The following is an 18,790-nucleotide window of genomic DNA, read 5'->3' as shown; positions in this document are numbered from 1 at the left end:
CTTAAGCATGTCACCCTCCTCCCACGTTTTTTCCCCCATATTCTAATATATGAATGATTAATTTGAAATTAGTGAAGCAACACCTCTTTTACATTAATGATTAAAAGCAAAAAATATATATATTTTATTTAAAATGAATGTTCTGCATTGTTTCAAGCATGTTTATTTTATGTGCAGAATGTTATATAAAAAGCAAGTTGGCTTATACTAAATAAGGAAAAATTAAGTAGGCATCTTTATTCATACATCTACATATTTTGTTGTTAATACATTTTTTGTCACCATTTCTGGGTTTGAACAAAAAAAATCCATAAAAATTCTGAGGCACTCCAAATATGAGTGTTGCTCAGTCCCAAGTGGCCTCAGTTCACTAAATTATTCAGTGCTCTACATAAATGTGTCAAATTTATTCACAAGGCATAAATGAAGAGATCCAGCGCTTGATAATCCAGAACTGTCTTTTTAATAATGAATAAAATCTTTTAAAGACACGGGAAGAAGGATAATAAGTGGTCCTTAAAACTTTCTCTCAGCTGCAGAGCTGTACCATTCTACATTTAGATATAAAGGAGATTCATAAGAATTTGGTGACAAGCTAAGTAAAACATAGGTTTAAATAGACACTTATTGGACTGATCAAGTTGTAAGTGGGAAATTTAGAGGCTTATTAAATCTGCTAAAGACCCTTGGGTAACTTGGATACTTTGAAGTCTTGTATTTGCCTTCCATCTTCATGTCCAGTTGTCATTTCTCAATGTACTAAATATATCATTTGACCTATTATTTGTGTTTTGGAAGGGTCTCTTCTCTTCTCCCAAAGATCACCTACCCCAGAACAGTTGGCGAAGGACACATTTTCTCAAAATTGCCCTGAAGCCTGCTTCTCCCATGATGCTTGCTGTGTGTGTGTGTGTGCGCGTGTGTGTGTGCGTGCACGCGCATGCGTGCTCTGCACTGGGCAGTCTCATCCTCTCCCTTCTGCCCTCTTTTCCTGGACAATGCTCTCCTCCTTCAGACCCTGATGCACAGGATCCCTCATCTGTGGCAGAGCTTCCTGAAGCTTTAGGAGTGTTTTCTCCAAGTGTGTGGTATCAGCGCCATATCACTCCCATCAGCACGGATGAGCAGCAAAGATGCTAATCCCTGAACTCATCACTGCTCCCATGACTCAGAATCCAGAAGGATCATACCTTATTATCTATATTCTCAACAAGCGCTTTAAATGATTCTTACACTAAAGAGAACTCTTTGGGGCTAATCAGTCACGATAGGGGAGAGGATCAGCTGTATAAATTAAAATAAAATTTAAAAAACTTAAATTTGATTCTTAGGCTTCATTGGCCTGATGTTTTCTGGATGTCCATGGCAAAAAATCACTCAGAGGACTTCTCTTTAGGCCTCTGGTAGACACAGGGACATGCCCAGGCCAAATCCTGCTTCAAGGAAGCCCTTGCTGTCTAGCTGCTAGGAGAACTATCAGCAGATGGCTTGCAGCTGCCACGTCCTTCAGGATCTACGTCAGCTGGAAAGGGCACGTTGCTCTCCTTCTTACCCTTTCAGCACCCGGCGACTAAGTGAGACAAGAATGGTCTTTTCAGCCTGTTGCAAAACAACTCACAGGCACTATCTGCTCTGGGGTTCTTTGCCTGAGGCTTGTTGCCAGCATTACAGTTTGACTTCTTCCCTCGCCTAATTCTTTCTACCCTTCTTTTCCCAGAGGTCGAATCCTAATAAACATTTTGCACCCCAAACTCAGTCTTGGCATCTGCTTCCAGATGAAGCCAAACTGTAACAGTCTTCAGCCACGATAATGCTGGTTTAAACATCAATTGTCAGCTTTTCTCTCTTCTCTGAAAAGCACCTACCTCAGGTCCCCAGGCCTCTCTCAAACCACAAACATATATCCAATATTACTCTTACTTTAGAATACATGAAATTTTAACTTTTAAGTGGAATCAAGATTCAGCTCTGGGACTGGTTTTTCATAAGAACCCATTAGGTATGTTCTCTCTGATCTCAACTTGGTCGTCTACTCCCTGCAATGATTTATGCTGTACCCCAAGGAGATGCAGTTAGTTTTCATTTTAATGAGCATATGTGGGCATTTTGTTTCAAAAAGCTGAGACCGTTTCTGTTGCTTCACCAGCGCTGTTACTTTGTTTTTTGCATAATTAATGGACATGGCCTCCAGGACCTCTTAATGGTTTTGAAAACTGGATAACAAAACATCTGAAATTTTCTTCTCTATCCCAAAAGTCAATTCGATATAAAAATTGCCTTTGTTTTTCTGTCCATGATGTTTTCCTGAGACTGTTCTGCCAGTGGATGTTGTTCTGAAAATTGAGCTTCTAATTAATTAAACCATCCTCATAAGGACCTGTTAATTTCACCAAAGCACAAAAATCTGTGATAGAAAATATGTCCTTCCTCTTGGAGAGAAGTGCTTGTTTTTTGTCTCATTGCTCAGCTGTGGTGTTCTCTGTCTCGAAAGATCAGAGTTCTTTGTAGGGTTCTCAGGTAAGTTAACCACTAACCTCCCTTGCAGACATTCTGGATGTTATCTTAGATAATCGAATGAAATGACTTTCTTTTGGGAAATACTGCACAGTTTGAGTTGTTTTATTTTCTTCCTACTGCATTACATCCGTGTTAGCAACTACGGTTTTATTATTCCTTTTTTCTCATTTTGGCATTATCTGGTAGTACTTCCTACTTAACCTGTTTGAATGCTGTCAGAAATCTGTTCAAATAATTTACTCTAACAAGGCTGTTGGTATGGACTTGGCCCTTAGGTTAGGGAAATAAAGCCATTAGAGGAATGGAAGACTGTTTTAAACTGAAACATGAAAAAAACCCACAAAACTTAATGAGAATTCAGAGCTCAGTTCAATAGGTTAAGTAGGTGTCCACCTGGGCACGACTCCTGTCTATGACATTACAATGACAAGTTACACACAAACTGGAACAATTTGTGATAGCAAAGCAGACCTCATCTTCCCAAATATAGATTTAACCCGATTTTTAAACTATACACTTAGTGGCCTAATGATGGTACCTCCACATCTTTGTTACCTAAGTCCTAGTGGCTGAGATCATTCCTTCATTAAGCAAACAGATAAAAAATTGTTATGGGACTGATAATGGCATTGAAATGGTTTCTCTGTAGTATGTGGAAGAAATAGGCAGAGGACTGAAAAATGGTTTAAAAAGTGAGTTCATCATGACTATAACCATATGAGATAGTTACAGGAAAAGAGAGAGTCTGTTTCCAGTCTTACCAAACATTTTTTCAGAGTTGTGCTATTCCTTTTTTTTTTCTTTCTTTTCTTTTTTAATTTAAATTTAGTTAACATATAGTACAATATTGGTTTCTGGAGTAGAATTCAGTGACTCATCACTTACATACAACACCCAGTGCTCATCACAAGTGCCCTCTTTAATATCCATCACCTACCTAACCCATCCTCCACCCACCTCCATCAACCCTCTGTTTGATCTCTATCTTTAAGAGTCTCTTGTGGTTTATTTCCCTCACTCCTTTTTTTCCCCTTCCCCTATGTTTATCTGTTTTGTTTCTTAAATTCTAAATATGGTTTAAATCATGGTATTTGTCTTTCTCTGATGGACTTGCTTAGCATAATACTCTAGCTCCATCCACATTGATGCAAATGGCAAGATTTCTTTTTCTTTTTTTTTTTTCATGGCTGAGTATATATTCCATTGTATATATATATACCTCATCTCCTTTACCCATTCATCAGTTGACAGGCATTTGGGCTCTCTCCATAGTTTGGCTATTGTTAATGCTGGTTTAAACATCAAGGTGCATGTTCCCCCTCAAATCTGTATTTTTGTATCCTTTGGGTAAATACCTAATAGTGCAATTGCTGGGTTGTACGATAGTTCTATTTTTAACTTTTTGAGAAACCTTCATACTGTTTTCCAGAGTGGCTTCACCAGTTTGCCTTCCCACCAGCAGTGCAGGAGGGTTCCCCTTTCTCCACATCCTTGCCAACACCTATTGTTTCTTGTGTTAATTTTAGCCATTCTGACTGGTGTAAGGTGGTTATCTTATCATGGTTTTAATTTGTATTTTCCTGGTGAGGACTGATGTTGAGCATCTTTTCATGCATCTGTTAGTCATCTGTATGTCTTCTTTGGAAAAATGTCTATTCATGTCTTCTGCCTATTTCTTACAGATATGTCATTTGCAAATATCTTCTTCCATTCCATAGCTGCTTTGTAGTTTTGTTGACTGTTTCCTTTGCTTGTGCTACTTCTTTTGAATTGGAATCTCTCCCCCCTACATACACTATCACCCTAGGTTTCTGTCTAGAATCCCTGGCCAAATTTTGCAGCATTACTAAGAGAAAACAATGAGGAAAGAAATGAGTTAAGCATCCTGTTGAAATAAATCAGCTAGTGGAGCCTGTGGGATCTCTTATTGTTTACCAGCTGCTCCTACGCTCTCAGCTGAACCTGGACTAATTTTACAGCTAGAGCTGAATTAACAATTCACGCTGCATGCTCACCAGATGCTATTGAAGAATGTGGAGGAGATGGCAACATAATCACACTGAAAACAGAACTTGAAGATCACCTTGTCCTTGTAGCATAAGGGACTCAGCTAAACAAGATGACTGATTTATCTGTGCACCTCATGCTGTTATTAAATAAGCAAAGATGAGAATGAAAGCATGACACTGCGCAACAGTGTTATCGGATTGAGTCACTGTACGTGTAATTTAGCAGTCACATTGTCTAGCTCCAACAGGTGGCAAAGCCTGGCAGGTGGTAGTGAGGATTTCTTTACAAGGTTCACAGTTTCTTGCAAATTCTTCCCTTCTTTTTTCTTTTTCTAAAAACCTGTGTGTGTGTGTGTGTGTGTGTGTGTGTGTACTCAATCATATTCATATAATATGCGCTCTTTTATATTGTGAGGCTAAATGTTTAATTACATATAGATTCAGAACTGTACAACTCCCTGATAATTTTTTTTCTGTTAGTATTCATTCAACATTCACTCAACAAACATTTCTTAGTACTTATGTGCCAGGTAATATTCTAGACACTTAGGATATATTGATCAACACAGCAGAAAATAAAATGCCCACCATTGTGTAGCTTACGTACTCTCAATAGCCCGCCTTATCAATATATTTTACTGAAACTCAATTGCATCTCATTTTAATATTGCTACAAAACCTTTTTTAGGTTGGTATGATCTGGAGTATCTTCTTTTTTTATATCTTTAATTTCAACCTTACTGAGAAAAACTTCATATTTAGCCATGTCTTCTTGTGAGCATGTTATACCTTTAAGAAATACAATTGGAAAATGTCTGACTTTAAATAGGGAAGTTTTATCCACCTGTATTTTTGTGAATATATTTCAATATATTCTTTATACTGTGTTTTCTGTAGTATGCTTTTTTTATATACTATGCTTTCTTTGTTTCCTTTTAATTATTTTCCCATTCTTTTTTATTAGTCAAGTTTTCTTTATATTCTTTGCTTCCTCTATTAATTTGAAGTTATGCATTTTTTATTCTTTTAGTATTAGTCTTAAATTTAAGGATTAATTACTTGTCTTAAATACCCGTCTTCACCCAGTCTAATCTTAATAAATATCTCTGTTGTCCTCCCCCAAACACAGAGCTTAAACCTTTTAAATGCAATCCCTGCTCCCATCTTTCATGTCTGTATTTGAATTTAAGACCTCAGACTTAATCATTATTATCCATGCTTTGCATAGCCAACACATTCATTAATTTCTTTGCTCACTATTATATTTCATACTCTCCATTTCCTTCTGAGTTACATTTTGTTTTCTTGAAGTATTTCTATTAATACTTCTTTCAGTGGGATCTGTGAGTAGTAAATCCTTTCTGCCTTTGACTGAAAATGTCATTTTGCCCTCACTCTTGATTGAAAGCCCAATTGGATATGCAATTCTAGCATGACTGATACTTGCTCTCAACACCTTAAATGTACTCTTCCTCTGTCTTCTCTTCATTGTGGTTGATTGTAAGGCTGTCATCAATATAGTAGGCTTTGAACTTTAGGAATTTTAGGGGATTTGTCTTTTACATTTAGGAAGTGTTTTTTTAATACTTTTTTATTTTAGAGAGAGAGAGTATGCATGTGAAGCGGGGAGGGGCAGAGGTATAGACAGAGAGAGAAACTTAAGCAGATTCCATGCTGAACATGGAACCCAACGGGGAGCTTGATCTCAGGACCCTGAGATCACAACCTGAGCCAAAACTGAGTTGGATGCTTACCCGACTATGCCACTCAGGCACTACACATTCAGGAAATTTTTTAAAATGAAATGTTAAGTATGGGTTTGTTCTTTAACACTCATTGTGCTCTTTCAGGACTCATGTCTTCAATTATGGATAATTTTCATTCTCTTGCATTTTGAGTGTTGCTCTCCCTCCCCTCATCTCTCTTTTTTGTTCTTACAGAATTGCTATTGCACATATATTGTAACTTCTTTTCATACCCTTCATGTATTAACTTCTCTTATCTTTAAATGTTTCTTTGAGCTGAATTCTGGGTAATTCCCTCAGTTCTGTTTTCAGCTCACTTAATTTTTCCTTGTCTCTACCTAATTTGTCTCTTCTAAATTTAACTGTCTAAAACATTTTTTGTTTGTTTACTTTATCCAGTATTTCTCTGTCTGTAGAAGGGAGGTGTTCTGAGCAGCCTAGTTTACCATAGTCATGGAATTTCATGATCATTTTTTCTAATAAGTTAAATTAGTTTTTGGAAGGCCTCAAAAATAAAATGATTTGGTATTCTAAATGTTAACAGGAATAATCATGAAAGGGAAAGAGAAGAGAGGAGACCTGTCTGTTATACTGAAGGAGACTATGTTAATTTACTAGGGCTGATATAACAGTACCACAGACTGGGTGGCTTCAACAATAGACATGTATTATCTCACGGCTCTGGAGACTAGAAGTTAAAAATCGAAATGTTAGTGTGGTTGATTTCCTTCTGAGAGCTGTGAGGGAGAGTGTCCTGTAGCTTCTGGTGGTTTCCTGGAATCTTTGGCATTCCTTAGCTTCTGCTGCATCACCCTGATCTCTCAGTCTCTTTAACTTTTCATGGCATTTTCCCTGTGTGTGTGTGTCCAAATTTTCCCTTTTTATGAGGATATCGTTCATGTTGGAAAAGGGGCCCTTCTTATTTCATCCAGTATGATCTTGTCTTTGGTAATTGCATCTGCAATGACCCTATTTCCAAATAAGCTCACATTCTTAAGTACCTGGGGTTAGGATTTTAACATATGAATTTGGGGAGGTAGAAGGAGGACACAATTTAACCCATAACAGAGACACTGTTGGAAGTGGGCAGCCTGAATTTAGGTTCTGAGACCTCTCAATGTGAAGTCTGGCTCTGCCAGTGATTAGCTTCAATGGATTCCTCTTTTTCATCATCTATAAAAAGAAAATAATGATTATATTATAAGAACTGATTAATCTAATGTATATGAGGCCTAATATTGTGTTCCATGAATTACTTCCTCAATGAATGGTAGATAGCGTTTCCATTTCTTACTGAGAGGAGTGTGTCATAGTGTCCTAGTGTCTCCTGAAGTTTTGCCTACTCACATCAGCCATCCTGGAAATGTATGTGGTTACACATAAAAGGAATATGGAACATTTTAGCAGTGACTGGAAGCAGAATGATGTGGTACATATAAAGGAAGTTCAGAGAGCTATTTGAAGATAACTCACATTATTGATTACTGTATATCCAACACAGCACTAAGCCCTTTATATGCATTGTTTTTTTTTTTTTCAATCATCAAAACTACCCTAAGAGAGGATGGATCCTTCCTTTTTAAAGATGAGGAAACTGAGACTGAAGTAAGTTAAGTAACTTGTTCAAAGTTATACTGGCACTTAGAGTGGAGAATGGATTTAAACTGCAGTCAGTTTGACTCCAGAACCCATGATATTATATTGGTTATAACATGAGGAGACTGATTTTAAACCACATGTAAGAATCAGCCAGGTATTTCTGTTACTGCTTATGTTTTTATAAAACTACCTAATATTTCTAAATTATACTAATTAGCAATTTTTACCAAGTATTGGCCATTTTGCCCTAAAAGGTACACAGTACCAGGTGCCTTGTTTTATAACTCAGCCTTGATACCATGGTTTATAATCAAATTCTATTGATAATTGCTTGTTGGTGGGATCTTGACTAGATCTTGGTTTAGAGGCTGTATTTAAAACAGTTTTTCACTGAATTAGAAGAAGCTGAAAATATTCAGCAGGTAAGCCAATCTCAGTGAGTTCTGCAGTGACCCATGCAGCTACCCTCTGTCTACCTCTGTTGCTTGTGCATGATTTGCTTATTCAGGGCTCTCTCAAACGACTGGCTTTGGGCAAAGGGAAGTATTCACTCATGCATTATTGCTCAGCCACACTAGATGTACAGTGGCAGGTGTATTTTTGCAGTGACCTCACTTTTGCTTTTAACTTAACTGGAAAATATTGAAAATTGCTTGGATAAAATTGTGACTACACTTAAAATATTTCCTTGAGGAAACACAGTGTTTATCTGTAAAAGCAGTAAGAATCCCTAACCAATGAATATCTGTGAACTATTGATTTATTTGGAGGAAGGCAGAAATAAAAAGAATACTAAGAAAAAATAAGAATTATATAAAATTGCATTATCTCACCTCTAAAGTCTCCTCACCATACTTAGGCACAGCCAGTTGAAAATCTGTTATTGGCAATGTTTATTTTTAGACTGTGGTGACTATTCTTTCAGAACAGAGTTTACTGCCTTGCATTTTGTGCATCGTCAAGAACGTCCCAAACTTCTGAGTCCTACGTGACCAGATAAAAAAATAAATAAATAAAAATTGCCTTATCATTTAAAATAAAAATAATAAAATGAAATAAACCCCATCAAATTCCTTGGCCAAGGAAGACCTCCTTTGTGCAGGGATCTCTCGCTTAGCTGAGGCTAGAGGTCACATCTTCTTTCTGCAAAAGCATTAAAAACTGAGGACGAGAGTTTAGATCCTCCTCTGAAACTTCAACAGACTATCATTATATCAGTGATTGTTCCTCTTCTGGATTTGGCTCCCCACTTTATTTCTACACCTGTAGATGTCCTCTTTCTTCTATTGAGTGCAGCTCTCTAGCTCAGTGTGTGTTTGTATGCATGTGTGCATATGGACCTGGTGTCACTCAGTATTTCTCTGTTTGTAGGAGAAAGGAAGTCTGTTTGAAAAACCTTTGCCCATATTGTTGCTGAAGTCCCTGAACATCTTCTATATGTGTGTAACCTTTTTAAGAAATAAAGAGATAGATACAGATTTTTTTAAAAATTGTCACAAAGGTGGGGCGCCTGGGTGGCACCNGATTGTTCCTCTTCTGGATTTGGCTCCCCACTTTATTTCTACACCTGTAGATGTCCTCTTTCTTCTATTGAGTGCAGCTCTCTAGCTCAGTGTGTGTTTGTATGCATGTGTGCATATGGACCTGGTGTCACTCAGTATTTCTCTGTTTGTAGGAGAAAGGAAGTCTGTTTGAAAAACCTTTGCCCGTATTGCTGCTGAAGTCCCTGAACATCTTCTATATGTGTGTAACCTTTTTAAGAAATAAAGAGATAGATACAGATTTTTTTAAATTGTCACAAGGTATATCAGGCTTCATTTACTCAGCATCATAAAAATGGCGTCTGGAATTTCAAACCTCTCTTCCAAGTTGTGAACCACTTTGTTATTTGTGTATGTGAGTGCATTTTTCTAGGTAGAGAGTTTGTAGCTTTTATTAGAATATCAGTATAATCCATGAATCTTGCAAAAGTCTAAGAGATATTGAATATAATTTTGAAAATGTGCTTTCCCCCTTCAAACTAGATTATGCCCATAACCCATTAATTTAGTATTCTCAAATGGTATGCTTTCCAAAGGGACCTAGCATTCCATTGTATGAATATGATGAAATTCACATTAAAATTTCTGAATTGTTGGATTTTACATTTTTTTCTGTGTTTACTATGGTGAAAAATGCAATGAACATTCTTGAAAATAAATATATAAGCCCATACCCAACCATTTCCAGGTTGCAATTTCTTTAGAGTGGATATTTTTTACCAATAATAAAATCATTGTTCAAGTTTTAGATACATAATGCTTCTTTTGTTACATTTATGCTTCTTTAAAAATGTGTGTACTATTAATTTTACTCAATCCACACAAAATAAGGGAATAGCTTAAATTTTTTTGATAAAACACCAGAAAAATAAGTAAATAAGTAAAATTTTAATCAGTTGCAGAGCTGAGATTTAAATATATACAGATAATTTTCTGTGATGGTACAACATTAATTCCTACTCCTTTGTTCTAAGTTTCGATACTTAATTCAGTAAAATTATTTAATGGCTTTTTTTGTTGTTGTTTGCTAATTTTTTAGTACATTAGGGCTTTTAAGGAAGGCAAACATTATAATCAGAGGTAGTAGTGTATAAAAAATAAGACAGATAATTAAATCAGTTTTCTTAAAAAGAACATAAAATAAAAATGATAAGATTATGGATTATTAGTGAGAAATGGGAAAATCAAGAGAGAATTGATATAATACAAAAAGTGTTAGTTGTCAAATAAGAGAAAGAAAAATCCCAAATGATCGAGAAAATACTTTTGGGAATGACCCTAACATGTTTTTGATCCAATCAGTGAACTACCTCTAGTATCAAGGCAAGGAACTATAGTAGACTGAATGCTTGGATCCAAACCTTCTTCCCTCCCTGCATCCATATGCTTGCCTATCATTTGAAGAGTGAATTTTTCATCCCTTGACTTTGGGCTTAACCATTTGATTTGTTTGACCAATGATATGTAAGTAGAAACCAGTTTACCAGTCTCAAGTATAGCCTTTAAGAAACCACTGATCCACAAACTTCTGGGCAAAAGATACATGCTTCTTTTTTGTGTGGCATGGATATTTTATAGTTGTTTGATGTGTAGCATTATTGTGGCAATATCTAATTAATATAGAGACACAGATGTTTTGTTTTTATCATTTTGTTTTGTTTTTACTGAGATAATGTTTCGAGTACCAACTTCATTTGGTTTTGCCTAAGTCAGAGCATAGGCAGATAGCACATGAAACAAATCATTAAGCAAAGGGAGCAATTGGCTCAGCACAGTATTATGGAAAATGAATTCATACAGCCTTAACAAGCTGCAATGCTGTGGATGGGATAGGGACCTTCAGTTGTGTTGGCTTCAACTCTTCAGTGTTGTTGATTTTTTGTTGTTGTTCAAAAGAACTAATTGACAACATTAGAAAATTTGGAAGGTATCACATAAAAAACCCAATTTCTGGCTTTTCTTGAAAGGTCAAAAGTGATAGCAAACTAGGATCTGCCTTCATTGCCCCAACTGGTTGGGATTGAGTAGAAGTCACCTTCTCTCTCTCTCTTTCTTTTTCTCTCTCTCTCTTTTTAAAGACTTATTTATTTGAGAGAGAAAGAGAGAGACTACATGAGCAGGAGGAGAGGCAGTGGGAGAGGGAGAGAGAGAATCCTGAAGCGGATTCTCAGCTGAGTGCAGAGCCCAATGCAGGGCTCCAGGACCCTGAGATCATGACCTGAGCTGAAATTAAGAGTCAGAGGCTTAACTGACTGAGCCAACCAGCACCCCTGGAAGTAACCTTCTCAAGGTGGCCTGAGTTCTCCAATTTACCCCAGCAGTTACTTAGCACATTTCTCTCACTTTGTTTCTGTTTTAGGTAAATGAATTTAATAATGTCTACTTTACACAGTTTTATAAAAATAGAATACCTATCAAAAATGCCTAGAGTAAAGCAGGTGGTCATTAATAATATCCTTTATTCTTTAGGTATTGATTTCAATAAATGGTAAATCACTTAATAGCAATTTACGTATATTTCTTATGACATAAAGTTTCAGTCAATTAAAATGCATCCTTTAAACTGTCTCTGAATCTCAGACTTGTAATCATTCATTCAAGAGTAAAAAGAACAGAATGAGATTTCATGAAAACAAGGCAAGATTGAATTGTGTACTCACCTAAGGTGATTTCTTAACCAATTTGGTAAGAAAGAAAGAAATTGCTAATCATATTTCTGCTTATACCAATTGGTTCAGAACCCTCCACTAAGTTAAAAGGGCCTAACAACAACAATAATATTTCAGATTTGTTTAGCAGATTATGGGTCAAAGAAGAACATACTTTGTAATTTTATCTTTAGCATAGCATTTCAACATAGATATTTAAACTTGAAAGAAATAATGCAACAACCCAAATAGGAAAAGAAGTTACTATCACATTTAAGCTGATTTACTTTCACCCATCTATCAAATATTTCATGAATGTCTCAATTCAGGTATTGTTCTAGGTACTGGAAATATTGAAATAAATATAAGCTGCCTTTTACTAAACTCCCATTATATTACAGACTTCTTTTATTATAAACAAAAACAAAAAAACAAACAAAAAAACCTCCTCACAGCCTTCTTCAAAGGCATAATCTAGTCAATAAGGATACATACTGTTTGCAGTCATTTTTAAACCTCAGCACTGCTAGATAATACAGGAAACACCTGTTGTAATTCAGCAACCCAAGTTAGAGTCTTAATACAGACTTCAGTGCCATAGTTATGTCCTGAGCCCCTCCTCCCCCTTGTAAGATAAGTGTCATGAATGGGGTCCAAGGCATTGCCTTGCCAAGATCCTCAAGGGGCAGGCCAAATGACAGTCTACTAGGGGCACTAAACATCACTAGGAATGTATGGAAAAGTATATTTACAAGAACTCTCAGAGAGAGGGTGTAAGTAGTTGGAAGGGGTCCTTTGATGCCTGGTCCCCCATCTCCCAGCATCAGAGTATAGTATTTAGGCTTCCGGTGGGGGCTGATCTGGGTAACCTTCCCTTCTCCGGCTGAGTTCAGAGCTCAACTGCTTGGAGGTCCAATAGAAGGATCAAATACCTATTGTCACTGGTGGTCCTCCTGCTTTTTCTTTCTCCTTAGAGACCTTCCCCTCTCCACTGTGCGTTGAATACATATACAATAAATGTTTAAGGGACACCAGCTTGAAGAAGTACCCTCAATCCCAGTACAGGTTCAAAGCCTTTGTTTTATTTTATTTTCTTTCCTAATGTAACAAATGAAAGTGGCCAAGGCCTCCTTATTCCTGGAGGCAAGGGGGAGGGGGAGTGGATTTAGAGAGAAAAATCTGAGGAGAAATCTTGTGACTCCGAAAATGTCATCAACAACAAAAGGATTGGGGACTTTCAACTCTAATGACCTCCTTCAGCTGCATATGGAAAAGGACTAAAGGAGGGCCTTACTCTGGCTTGCTGAAATCCAACCGTTCCTTTCCCCTCTCTCCTTTCACTGATTCCCCTTCTCTCTCCACTCATCCTGCGTCATTCCTTCAAGACCTCATTTCTGAAAAATTGACAGTGTTAAATCCTGTGCCATGGCTGAAATGTGGACCGAGAAAGAAAGAAGGAGATTGAGGCAGGAAGACCTATTCCACTCTCTTTTCTTCAGCCCAACCTTGGAGAAGTGACTGTCTCCATTTTTCAGATGAGAAAACAGAGGTACAGGGTCTCTGTTAAAAAGCTTGTGGCTTCTACTTGTATAAGAAATTAGAATCAAAGTCTCTGCTCTCAGTTCCGTATCTTGCCACTTGTACTTGCCTCATTTTTGTAGATCTGAAGGACTCTTATTGGAACATTACCAGTTTGTAAAATGAGGTAAAAAGCTCTCATAACAGTTAAAAAACCATTTTTATACTTTTAGATACCAATAACTGCAATTTTAACATGCTGTTTTATTTGTTCAGCTGTTAGGCCATAATATTTTCCAAATAAAAATGAATAATTCAGTACTTCTTAAAGTTTTGTATTGGAAATGGTCGAGGATTTTCATACACTAAAGCTATCTTTTTTCACCCTTGAGGACTTGAACTAATTTTCCTTTATATCACCCTGCAAGTTTCAAGAGCTGGCCCTTAGTGTATGGCAAAATCAGAGTTGTTTGTTCAGAAATGTTAATGTAAATAAAGTGAATGACATTTGGAAACTCAATATATATTGTAGCAGTAATTTGCGGATAATAATTTTTATACAAATATTTATGATCTTTTCTCTTTGTATTTTGACCAAGTCAAAGAAAACTACAGATACTTAAATAAGATAACTCTTTCAAAATGCAAGTTCTCTTTTATGCAAAAATTTTGGAGAATACAAGCAAATTTTCTTCTGTCTACATTTCAACAAGAATGTGAGAGCAGATGATGCAAATTATTAAACATAATTAGAAAAAGAGAATACTGGATTTTGGAAAAGGGAAAATGTAGATAAAGCAGAATGGTGGGTAATAGGCTTGAAACTTTGCAGACGGCGGGGCAGGGTGGGGAAAGGACAATATAAGAAAGATTGCCAATGCCTTAGAACTTCTAGGATTGTGTGGGATGGAAGCAGTAAACGTTGCTCTAAAGAGAGAGGCTCTGGGTTTGTGCTTTGATAAGGCTTTACTGTGAGGAAGCTAATAATCTCTATTTTGAATTTCTGGAGAAGGCTTCAGAAATATTTGCTCAAGTACTTGCTTTTATTGTTTCTTTGAAATTTAGCTTAGTATTCTGTATTTTTATTTGCTAATGTTGGAAAACCTAGTCACTGTGCATCACTGAGAACATGGCAGGACTTAACAATGGGAATTGTGCAGAATGGTATGAGGCATTGTGGGAAAAGGACCAGGTGCAGAAAAGAATGTTTTTTAATATGTACTTAACATATAATAAAGTATACATATACAGATGAATTGAAATTTTGGATGAAGGAAAATCATGAGATGTTTCTCACGATCAGAATATGGCAGAGAGAGTCAATAGTGAAAGCTTCAGTATTACTGATATAAAATGTATAAGTCATTGGTGTTGTCTTTATGTAATGTGTTACTGATTTTTATTTTGGTAATTGAAAACATTATTAAGCCTTTTCACAGGTCTATTCCGTTAATCCCATTTTCCACTAAATCTTAAATCACCCCAGGTATCGTTCTTTTCACACAGCAGTTTTTGAGATGGTACTCTTTAAAGTTAAGTGTAGAGTGTTAATTGGGTCAACCTGTGCATGAGGCCTTTATGTTTATTCTGATAGGAAATGGGCAAATTAACATATTAATGAAGGCATCACACTTTGTTGTTGTTGTTGTTGTTGGGGCAAAGGCATTCAATTTTAGATGATTTTTATTTGAGCAAAACTGTATTGTACATTTTGTGTAAAATCTGGCAAGTGCAGTAATTGCCTGAGGGGTGAATTGCTCAAAATGGAATGGCAGATGGTACATCGTGATATATCGCTCTAATCTAAACTATTTTGCATTATCTTCATCGTCATCTTCATCACCATCATTGTTCTTTTAAACTTGTCTGGAATTGTCTGATCAAGAGCCATTGCTCACAGTACTTTCTCATGTGGGATGCCATCTTCACCTGCTTTTCTCAGCCAGATTTCAACTCACTTTTCAATGCTCATTTCAAGTGCTCCATGGACTTTTTTAGTCCCCAGACCTCTGGAATCATTTCCTCTAGGCATAATCACAGAACTTTAGAGCTGAAAAATGCCATGTCAATTTAAATCCTCTCATTTTAAAGAGGAAGAAACTGATGCCCAGAGAGATTAACTAATGGGGTTAAGATTTAACATTAGGAGAAGAAAGGAAAAAGAGGATTTAAATTAAAATATATATTTATCTATATCTATATCTATCTATATATCCATATATTGTAAGTTTAGAGCCCTCTCCAGTCACTTGCATTTGTATTTATAGACTTGTAAACCTGAAAAACAACTGGTATTCAACCTTGCACTATTCACTACATTTTGTATTTATGTTATTTGTCTAACTGACCAGATTCAGATTTTTTTTACAACAGACGCTGAGTTTCAAACTCTTTTGCATCTCCCAGATCAGTAAACTGAGTTGCTAGAATAGAATGGTGAGTAAATTTATTTGCAATCAGTCTTAATTGTTGCCTGAGGGGATAGTTTAGGTAGGGCTTTGAAGACTTTGGAATGCCTGCCATTTTGAGTTAGAGATGTCTAACTTCACTGTACCCTATGACATTGTACATTGTTGGTCATGAAGCATGAATTAAGGGCTAAGGTACATAATTCATTGAGCCATGTGTGAAAGACAGTGTTTAAGAGCCTTGACATGTTTCACATTTAAAATGCCAAATTGGGGGTGCCTGGGTGGCTCAGCCGTTAAGCGTCTGCCTTTAGCTTAGGTCGTAATCCCAGGGTCCTGCAATCGAGCCCTGCATCGGGCTTCCTGCTCAGCGGGGAGACTTCTTCTCCCTCTCACACTTCCCTTGCTTGTGTTCCCTCTCTCTCTGTCTCTCTCTGTCAAATAAATAAATAAAATCTTTTAAAAAAATAAAAATTAAAAAAATTAAATGCCAAATTGTTTAATTGTGTGTAAACTGAGCCTTAAATTAATAATACAATATGTGGAAGATAATGGATTTAATTCTGGTCTCTCCAGTGCTAAATTCCATTCTCTATAAATAAGTGTTTATTAATAATTGCATTAATTATATCTTATATTACCCTCTTCCCTATAACTCTACTTGTATTATTAGAAGGAGAATATGTCATTACAATGGGTAAGGTCTCCTTCACTGCCAGACAGAAGCCTGATGAACTCAACTTGGAATTCCTAAAGGAAGGGAAGAAACAAGAGGGACCTTCAAAAACTATTCCCCTGATTTAGAATTACTCTGAGTGGTACTGAGGCTAAACCCAGAAAGAATACCAAGGGATTATTCCTGCTAATAATTGGAACAACACCTAAAACTTAGCAATTGAGAAAAATGAAGAAATTATGTTTGTATTTTAAAGCAGGCATTGATTTGTTTGCAAAAATAATGATAATTTTTTTTCATGGCATGACTAAATAATATCATATGAAATATATATACTTATATATATATATACACATCTGCCTAAAATAATAGATGGAGCATTGACATTTTTCTTTGTATTTAGTAGATAGTAGGCCAAATTTTAGTGTGTCTATAGAGTTACTTGTAATACAATTCAAGGATAATTATGTAGTACACCCCCCATAGCTCCCTTTAATGCAAAGACATCCTGGAGTGTTTTTCCTTTCCCAAAACAAAGTGTAAGCAGTGTTCAATTAGAGAGCATGCCTCAGTGAAAAGATAAAAGTTTAGATTTGTATGAATCTATTGACTCTACCATATCAGATTCCAGCTGAGAAAGAGTTATAAATTAGCCTGGGTAATAACGAAACTGGGATGTGTGGCTTTTTATATTGTTGCTGCGGATTTTGTTATTGTTTCTGTTTCTGGGACTAGACCATAGACCTTCAGTCCATCACACATAGAAACTCAACTCTGAAAGCAGCATCTAATAAGCACCCACATTCTAATTTGTGGACTTTTTTACACTGCAAGTCGTCATGCAGCAATTTTTAAAACATTTTGGCATTTAACAGAAAATCAAAGAAATTTCCTTAGAAGTCCAATGAAGCCTGTCTCTCGTGTGTTAAAATCTGACATCAGGATCTTATCCTGGGTTGAGCAGAGAAGAGGGCTGTGTTTTCCCATAGAGATGAGCTGTCCACTGCTGAGAGATTATGTGGAGCAACATGACATCAGGATGGAGAAGAAAGTAGTCCTAGAAATGAATTGGATATTTTTGACATTATTTTCTAATGATTAGTTTGGAGCTAATAAGATACAAACAACCCTAGGAGGAACAATTCATTTCTTTAAATTCATTTACAGTGAGATGTAGATGGTCCATGTAAGACCTTATGTTTATTAAGACATTTTCAGTTTAATCAACAACAAATATTTAGTGAGCACTCATTCTGTTCCAGGTACTATGCAGATACTAAAGATACTGGAACAGACGTGACACAAGTCCCTGTCCTCTAGAAGGTTACAGTTTAAGAGGAAGGAATGACAAGTAAGGAGATGAATACCTTTCCAAGTAATGGTGCTCTGACAGAGGTAAGCCCACAGTGTTAAGCGACCATAGAGCAAGGGCACATAGCCCAGACAGGACAATGAGGGGAACAGAGAAGGCTTCCTAGAGGACCTGCCTCAGGCTTATGGCCCAGTGATATTTGGAATGGGAATGTCAAGAGTACCTGAAGAAAGTGGATCTTGGAAAGAAATGGTGAAGAGGAATGGGAGGCTGAGTATTTAAATGAAAATTTGCAGAAGCCATGTGAGGTCAGGAAATAGGGGCTTGCTGAGGACATGGACCTTATCTGTCTTCTCTACCTCTGCATCTTCTGAATTTCAAAGAATAGCTAGCACACAGTGGACAATGAATAAATATTTGCTCAATTAATTAAATAATGCTTATGAGTACAGATCTAAACAGAGGAAGAGAGGAGGTTATGGGGAAGTGTAAAGAGTATTAGACGAGCAATCAAAATCCGGATCTGGTCCCAGCCCTATAATTGTTTAGCTGTCATAGAGTCTCTAGGGGCCAAATGTGTTTACCTGTACAATGAGGAGGTTAGATGACAGTCTCTAAGATCTCTTGGTGTGTGAAGTGTATAAGTTGATTCTACTTCTGTGAAAAAAATCATGGCTATTATTATGCTTCTAGAAGATTATTTCTAAGTGACTTTATGGAATGATTTAGAGTTAATTTTTCAACAATGCAGTATTTTAATATAATGATATAAAATTTAATAGAATAAAAAAGAAGTTGATTTGTTCTTCAAACTGCA

At 36.5% G+C, this 18,790-nt stretch overlaps 1 protein-coding gene across 2 annotated transcripts in view; it reads left to right on the top strand.

Moving 5' to 3' along the window:
- The window catches only part of LINGO2 (leucine rich repeat and Ig domain containing 2), a 1,137,445-nt gene that overhangs the window by 576,312 nt on the left and 542,343 nt on the right, over positions 1-18,790 (top strand). Inside the window, exon 2 of one of the 2 annotated variants that reach the window (XM_034663996.1) lies at positions 17,924-18,056. The exons of the other annotated variant lie outside the window; for it this stretch is intronic. The gene's annotated coding sequence lies outside the window, so the exon portion shown is untranslated. The remainder of the gene's footprint in view (positions 1-17,923; positions 18,057-18,790) is intronic. 2 annotated transcript variants of the gene reach the window in all.

Source organism: Ailuropoda melanoleuca, chromosome 7, assembly GCF_002007445.2.
Source record: "Ailuropoda melanoleuca isolate Jingjing chromosome 7, ASM200744v2, whole genome shotgun sequence".
Lineage (NCBI taxonomy): Eukaryota > Metazoa > Chordata > Mammalia > Carnivora > Ursidae > Ailuropoda > Ailuropoda melanoleuca.
This window is presented reverse-complemented; position numbering and strand designations above follow the sequence as displayed.